Consider the following 7,489-nt stretch of genomic DNA (forward strand, 5'->3'; position numbering starts at 1 on the left):
ACAAAAACTGTTAATTACAACTAACTTTGTCCATCCGATTCGAACTTTGTTCTTTGATATGAAGTTCCACCAGAAGTGTGTTTTCATACAAAAACTGTTAATTACAACTAACTTTGTCCATCCGATTCGATCTTTGTTCTTTGATATGAAGTTCCACCAGAAGTGTGTTTTCATACAAAAACTGTTAATTACAACTAACTTTGTCCATCCGATTCGAACTTTGTTCTTTGATTTGAAGTTCCACCAGAAGTGTGTTTTCATACAAAAACTGTTAATTACAACTAACTTTGTCCATCCGATTCGAACTTTGTTCTTTGATTTGAAGTTCCACCAGAAGTGTGTTTTCATACAAAAACTGTTAATTACGACTAACTTTGTCCATCCGATTCGAACTTTGTTCTTTGATTTGAAGTTCCACCAGAAGTGTGTTTTCATACAAAAACTGTTAATTACAACTAACTTTGTCCATCCGATTCGAACTTTGTTCTTTGATTTGAAGTTCCACCAGAAGTGTGTTTTCATACAAAAACTGTTAAATAGAACCAACTTTGTCCATCCGATTCGAACTTTGTTCTTTGATTTGAAGTTCCACCAGAAGTGTGTTTTCATACAAAACCTGTTAATTACAACTAACTTTGTCCATCCGATTCGAACTTTGTTCTTTGATATGAAGTTCCACCAGAAGTGTGTTTTCATACAAAAACTGTTAATTACAACTAACTTTGTCCATCCGATTCGAACTTTGTTCTTTGATATGAAGTTCCACCAGAAGTGTGTTTTCATACAAAAACTGTTAATTACAACTAATTTTGTCCATCCTATTCGCACTTTGTTCTTTGATTTGAAGTTCCACCAGAAGTGTGTTTTCATACAAAAACTGTTAATTACAACTAACTTTGTCCATCCGATTCGAACTTTGTTCTTTGATATGAAGTTCCACCAGAAGTGTGTTTTCATACAAAAACTGTTAATTACAACTAACTTTGTCCATCAGATTCGATCTTTGTTCTTTGATATGAAGTTCCACCAGAAGTGTGTTTTCATACAAAAACTGTTAATTACAACTAACTTTGTCCATCCGATTCGAACTTTGTTCTTTGATTTGAAGTTCCACCAGAAGTGTGTTTTCATACAAAAACTGTTAATTACAACTAACTTTGTCCATCCGATTCGAACTTTGTTCTTTGATTTGAAGTTCCACCAGAAGTGTGTTTTCATACAAAAACTGTTAATTACAACTAACTTTGTCCATCCGATTCGAACTTTGTTCTTTGATATGAAGTTCCACCAGAAGTGTGTTTTCATACAAAAACTGTTAATTACAACTAACTTTGTCCATCCGATTCGATCTTTGTTCTTTGATATGAAGTTCCACCAGAAGTGTGTTTTCATACAAAAACTGTTAATTACAACTAACTTTGTCCATCCGATTCGAACTTTGTTCTTTGATTTGAAGTTCCACCAGAAGTGTGTTTTCATACAAAAACTGTTAATTACAACTAACTTTGTCCATCCGATTCGAACTTTGTTCTTTGATTTGAAGTTCCACCAGAAGTGTGTTTTCATACAAAAACTGTTAATTACAACTAACTTTGTCCATCCGATTCGAACTTTGTTCTTTGATTTGAAGTTCCACCAGAAGTGTGTTTTCATAAAAAAAACTGTTAATTACAACTAACTTTGTCCATCCGAAACGAACTTTGTTCTTTGATATGAAGTTCCACCAGAAGTGTGTTTTCATACAAAAACTGTTAATTACAACTAACTTTGTCCATCCGATTCGAACTTTGTTCTTTGATTTGAAGTTCCACCAGAAGTGTGTTTTCATACAAAAACTGTTAATTACAACTAACTTTGTCCATCCGATTCGAACTTTGTTCTTTGATTTGAAGTTCCACCAGAAGTGTGTTTTCATACAAAAACTGTTAATTACAACTCAGTTTGTCCATCCGATTCGAACTTTGTTCTTTGATTTGAAGTTCCACCAGAAGTGTGTTTTCATACAAAAACTGTTAATTACAACTAACTTTGTCCATCCGATTCGAACTTTGTTCTTTGATATGAAGTTCCACCAGAAGTGTGTTTTCATACAAAAACTGTTAATTACAACTAACTTTGTTCATCCGATTCGAACTTTGTTCTTTGATACGAAGTTCCACCAGAAGTGTGTTTTCATAAAAAAACTGTTAATTACAACTAACTTTGTCCATTCGATTCGAACTTTGTTCGTTGATATGAAGTTCCACCAGAAGTGTGTTTTCATACAAAAACTGTTAATTACAACTAACTTTGTCCATCCGATTCGATCTTTGTTCTTTGATATGAAGTTCCACCAGAAGTGTGTTTTCATACAAAAACTGTTAATTACAACTAACTTTGTCCATCCGATTCGAACTTTGTTCTTTGATTTGAAGTTCCACCAGAAGTGTGTTTTCATACAAAAACTGTTAATTACAACTAACTTTGTCCATCCGATTCGAACTTTGTTCTTTGATTTGAAGTTCCACCAGAAGTGTGTTTTCATACAAAAACTGTTAATTACAACTAACTTTGTCCATCCGATTCGAACTTTGTTCTTTGATTTGAAGTTCCACCAGAAGTGTGTTTTCATAAAAAAAACTGTTAATTACAACTAACTTTGTCCATCCGAAACGAACTTTGTTCTTTGATATGAAGTTCCACCAGAAGTGTGTTTTCATACAAAAACTGTTAATTACAACTAACTTTGTCCATCCGATTCGAACTTTGTTCTTTGATTTGAAGTTCCACCAGAAGTGTGTTTTCATACAAAAACTGTTAATTACAACTAACTTTGTCCATCCGATTCGAACTTTGTTCTTTGATTTGAAGTTCCACCAGAAGTTTGTTTTCATACAAAAACTGTTAATTACAACTAACTTTGTCCATCCGATTCGAACTTTGTTCTTTGATTTGAAGTTCCACCAGAAGTGTGTTTTCATACAAAAACTGTTAATTACAACTAACTTTGTCCATCCGATTCGAACTTTGTTCTTTGATTTGAAGTTCCACCAGAAGTGTGTTTTCATACAAAAACTGTTAATTACAACTAACTTTGTCCATCCGATTCGAACTTTGTTCTTTGATTTGAAGTTCCACCAGAAGTGTGTTTTCATACAAAAACTGTTAATTACAACTAACTTTGTCCATCCGATTCGAACTTTGTTCTTTGATATGAAGTTCCACCAGAAGTGTGTTTTCATACAAAAACTGTTAATTACAACTAACTTTGTCCATCCGATTCGAACTTTGTTCTTTGATTTGAAGTTCCACCAGAAGTGTGTTTTCATACAAAAACTGTTAATTACAACTAACTTTGTCCATCCGATTCGAACTTTGTTCTTTGATTTGAAGTTCCACCAGAAGTGTGTTTTCATACAAAAACTGTAAATTACAACCAACTTTGTCCATCCGATTCGAACTTTGTTCTTTGATATGAAGTTCCACCAGAAGTGTGTTTTCATACAAAAACTGTTAATTACAACTAACTTTGTCCATCCGATTCGAACTTTGTTCTTTGATATGAAGTTCCACCAGAAGTGTGTTTTCATACAAAAACTGTTAATTACAACTAACTTTGTCCATCCGATTCAAACTTTGTTCTTTGATTTGAAGTTCCACCAGAAGTGTGTTTTCATACAAAAACTGTTAATTACAACCAACTTTGTCCATCCGATTCGAACTTTGTTCTTTGATTTGAAGTTCCACCAGAAGTGTGTTTTCATACAAAAACTGTTAATTACAACTAACTTTGTCCATCCGATTCGAACTTTGTTCTTTGATTTGAAGTTCCACCAGAAGTGTGTTTTCATACAAAAACTGTTAATTACAACTAACTTTGTCCATCCGATTCGAACTTTGTTCTTTGATTTGAAGTTCCACTAGAAGTGTGTTTTCATACAAAAACTGTTAATTACAACTAACTTTGTCCATCCGATTCGAACTTTGTTCTTTGATTTGAAGTTCCACCAGAAGTGTGTTTTCATACAAAAACTGTTAATTACAACTAACTTTGTCCATCCGATTCGAACTTTGTTCTTTGATTTGAAGTTCCACCAGAAGTGTGTTTTCATAAAAAAAACTGTTAATTACAACTAACTTTGTCCATCCGAAACGAACTTTGTTCTTTGATATGAAGTTCCACCAGAAGTGTGTTTTCATACAAAAACTGTTAATTACAACTAACTTTGTCCATCCGATTCGAACTTTGTTCTTTGATTTGAAGTTCCACCAGAAGTGTGTTTTCATACAAAAACTGTTAATTACAACTAACTTTGTCCATCCGATTCGAACTTTGTTCTTTGATTTGAAGTTCCACCAGAAGTGTGTTTTCATACAAAAACTGTTAATTACAACTCAGTTTGTCCATCCGATTCGAACTTTGTTCTTTGATTTGAAGTTCCACCAGAAGTGTGTTTTCATACAAAAACTGTTAATTACAACTAACTTTGTCCATCCGATTCGAACTTTGTTCTTTGATATGAAGTTCCACCAGAAGTGTGTTTTCATACAAAAACTGTTAATTACAACTAACTTTGTTCATCCGATTCGAACTTTGTTCTTTGATACGAAGTTCCACCAGAAGTGTGTTTTCATAAAAAAACTGTTAATTACAACTAACTTTGTCCATTCGATTCGAACTTTGTTCGTTGATATGAAGTTCCACCAGAAGTGTGTTTTCATACAAAAACTGTTAATTACAACTAACTTTGTCCATCCGATTCGATCTTTGTTCTTTGATATGAAGTTCCACCAGAAGTGTGTTTTCATACAAAAACTGTTAATTACAACTAACTTTGTCCATCCGATTCGAACTTTGTTCTTTGATTTGAAGTTCCACCAGAAGTGTGTTTTCATACAAAAACTGTTAATTACAACTAACTTTGTCCATCCGATTCGAACTTTGTTCTTTGATTTGAAGTTCCACCAGAAGTGTGTTTTCATACAAAAACTGTTAATTACAACTAACTTTGTCCATCCGATTCGAACTTTGTTCTTTGATTTGAAGTTCCACCAGAAGTGTGTTTTCATAAAAAAAACTGTTAATTACAACTAACTTTGTCCATCCGAAACGAACTTTGTTCTTTGATATGAAGTTCCACCAGAAGTGTGTTTTCATACAAAAACTGTTAATTACAACTAACTTTGTCCATCCGATTCGAACTTTGTTCTTTGATTTGAAGTTCCACCAGAAGTGTGTTTTCATACAAAAACTGTTAATTACAACTAACTTTGTCCATCCGATTCGAACTTTGTTCTTTGATTTGAAGTTCCACCAGAAGTTTGTTTTCATACAAAAACTGTTAATTACAACTAACTTTGTCCATCCGATTCGAACTTTGTTCTTTGATTTGAAGTTCCACCAGAAGTGTGTTTTCATACAAAAACTGTTAATTACAACTAACTTTGTCCATCCGATTCGAACTTTGTTCTTTGATTTGAAGTTCCACCAGAAGTGTGTTTTCATACAAAAACTGTTAATTACAACTAACTTTGTCCATCCGATTCGAACTTTGTTCTTTGATTTGAAGTTCCACCAGAAGTGTGTTTTCATACAAAAACTGTTAATTACAACTAACTTTGTCCATCCGATTCGAACTTTGTTCTTTGATTTGAAGTTCCACCAGAAGTGTGTTTTCATACAAAAACTGTTAATTACAACTAACTTTGTCCATCCGATTCGAACTTTGTTCTTTGATTTGAAGTTCCACCAGAAGTGTGTTTTCATAAAAAAAACTGTTAATTACAACTAACTTTGTCCATCCGAAACGAACTTTGTTCTTTGATATGAAGTTCCACCAGAAGTGTGTTTTCATACAAAAACTGTTAATTACAACTAACTTTGTCCATCCGATTCGAACTTTGTTCTTTGATTTGAAGTTCCACCAGAAGTGTGTTTTCATACAAAAACTGTTAATTACAACTAACTTTGTCCATCCGATTCGAACTTTGCTCTTTGATTTGAAGTTCCACCAGAAGTGTGTTTTCATACAAAAACTGTTAATTACAACTAACTTTGTCCATCCGATTCGAACTTTGTTCTTTGATTTGAAGTTCCACCAGAAGTGTGTTTTCATACAAAAACTGTTAATTAGAACTAACTTTGTCCATCCGATTCGATCTTTGTTCTTTGATATGAAGTTCCACCAGAAGTGTGTTTTCATACAAAAACTGTTAATTACAACTAACTTTGTCCATCCGATTCGAACTTTGTTCTTTGATTTGAAGTTCCACCAGAAGTGTGTTTTCATACAAAAACTGTTAATTACAACTAACTTTGTCCATCCGATTCGAACTATGTTCTTTGATTTGCAGTTCCACCAGAAGTGTGTTTTCATACAAAAACTGTTAATTACGACTAACTTTGTCCATCCGATTCGAACTTTGTTCTTTGATTTGAAGTTCCACCAGAAGTGTGTTTTCATACAAAAACTGTTAATTACAACTAACTTTGTCCATCCGATTCGAACTTTGTTCTTTGATTTGAAGTTCCACCAGAAGTGTGTTTTCATACAAAAACTGTTAATTACAACTAACTTTGTCCATCCGATTCGAACTTTGTTCTTTGATATGAAGTTCCACCAGAAGTGTGTTTTCATACAAAAACTGTTAATTACAACCAACTTTGTCCATCCGATTCGATCTTTGTTCTTTGATATGAAGTTCCACCCGAAATGTGTTTTCATACAAAAACTGTTAATTACAACTAACTTTGTCCATCCGATTCGAACTTTGTTCTTTGATTTGAAGTTCCACCAGAAGTGTGTTTTCATACAAAAACTGTTAATTACAACTAACTTTGTCCATCCGATTCGAACTTTGTTCTTTGATTTGAAGTTCCACTAGAAGTGTGTTTTCATACAAAAACTGTTAATTACAACTAACTTTGTCCATCCGATTCGAACTTTGTTCTTTGATTTGAAGTTCCACCAGAAGTGTGTTTTCATACAAAAACTGTTAATTACAACTAACTTTGTCCATCCGATTCGAACTTTGTTCTTTGATTTGAAGTTCCACCAGAAGTGTGTTTTCATACAAAAACTGTAAATTACAACCAACTTTGTCCATCCGATTCGAACTTTGTTCTTTGATATGAAGTTCCACCAGAAGTGTGTTTTCATACAAAAACTGTTAATTACAACTAACTTTGTCCATCCGATTCGAACTTTGTTCTTTGATATGAAGTTCCACCAGAAGTGTGTTTTCATACAAAAACTGTTAATTACAACTAACTTTGTCCATCCGATTCAAACTTTGTTCTTTGATTTGAAGTTCCACCAGAAGTGTGTTTTCATACAAAAACTGTTAATTACAACCAACTTTGTCCATCCGATTCGAACTTTGTTCTTTGATTTGAAGTTCCACCAGAAGTGTGTTTTCATACAAAAACTGTTAATTACGACTAACTTTGTCCATCCGATTCGAACTTTGTTCTTTGATTTGAAGTTCCACCAGAAGTGTGTTTTCATAC

Source organism: Anopheles moucheti, unplaced genomic scaffold (genome assembly GCF_943734755.1).
Source record: "Anopheles moucheti unplaced genomic scaffold, idAnoMoucSN_F20_07 putative_Y_1, whole genome shotgun sequence".
Classification (NCBI taxonomy): domain Eukaryota; kingdom Metazoa; phylum Arthropoda; class Insecta; order Diptera; family Culicidae; genus Anopheles; species Anopheles moucheti.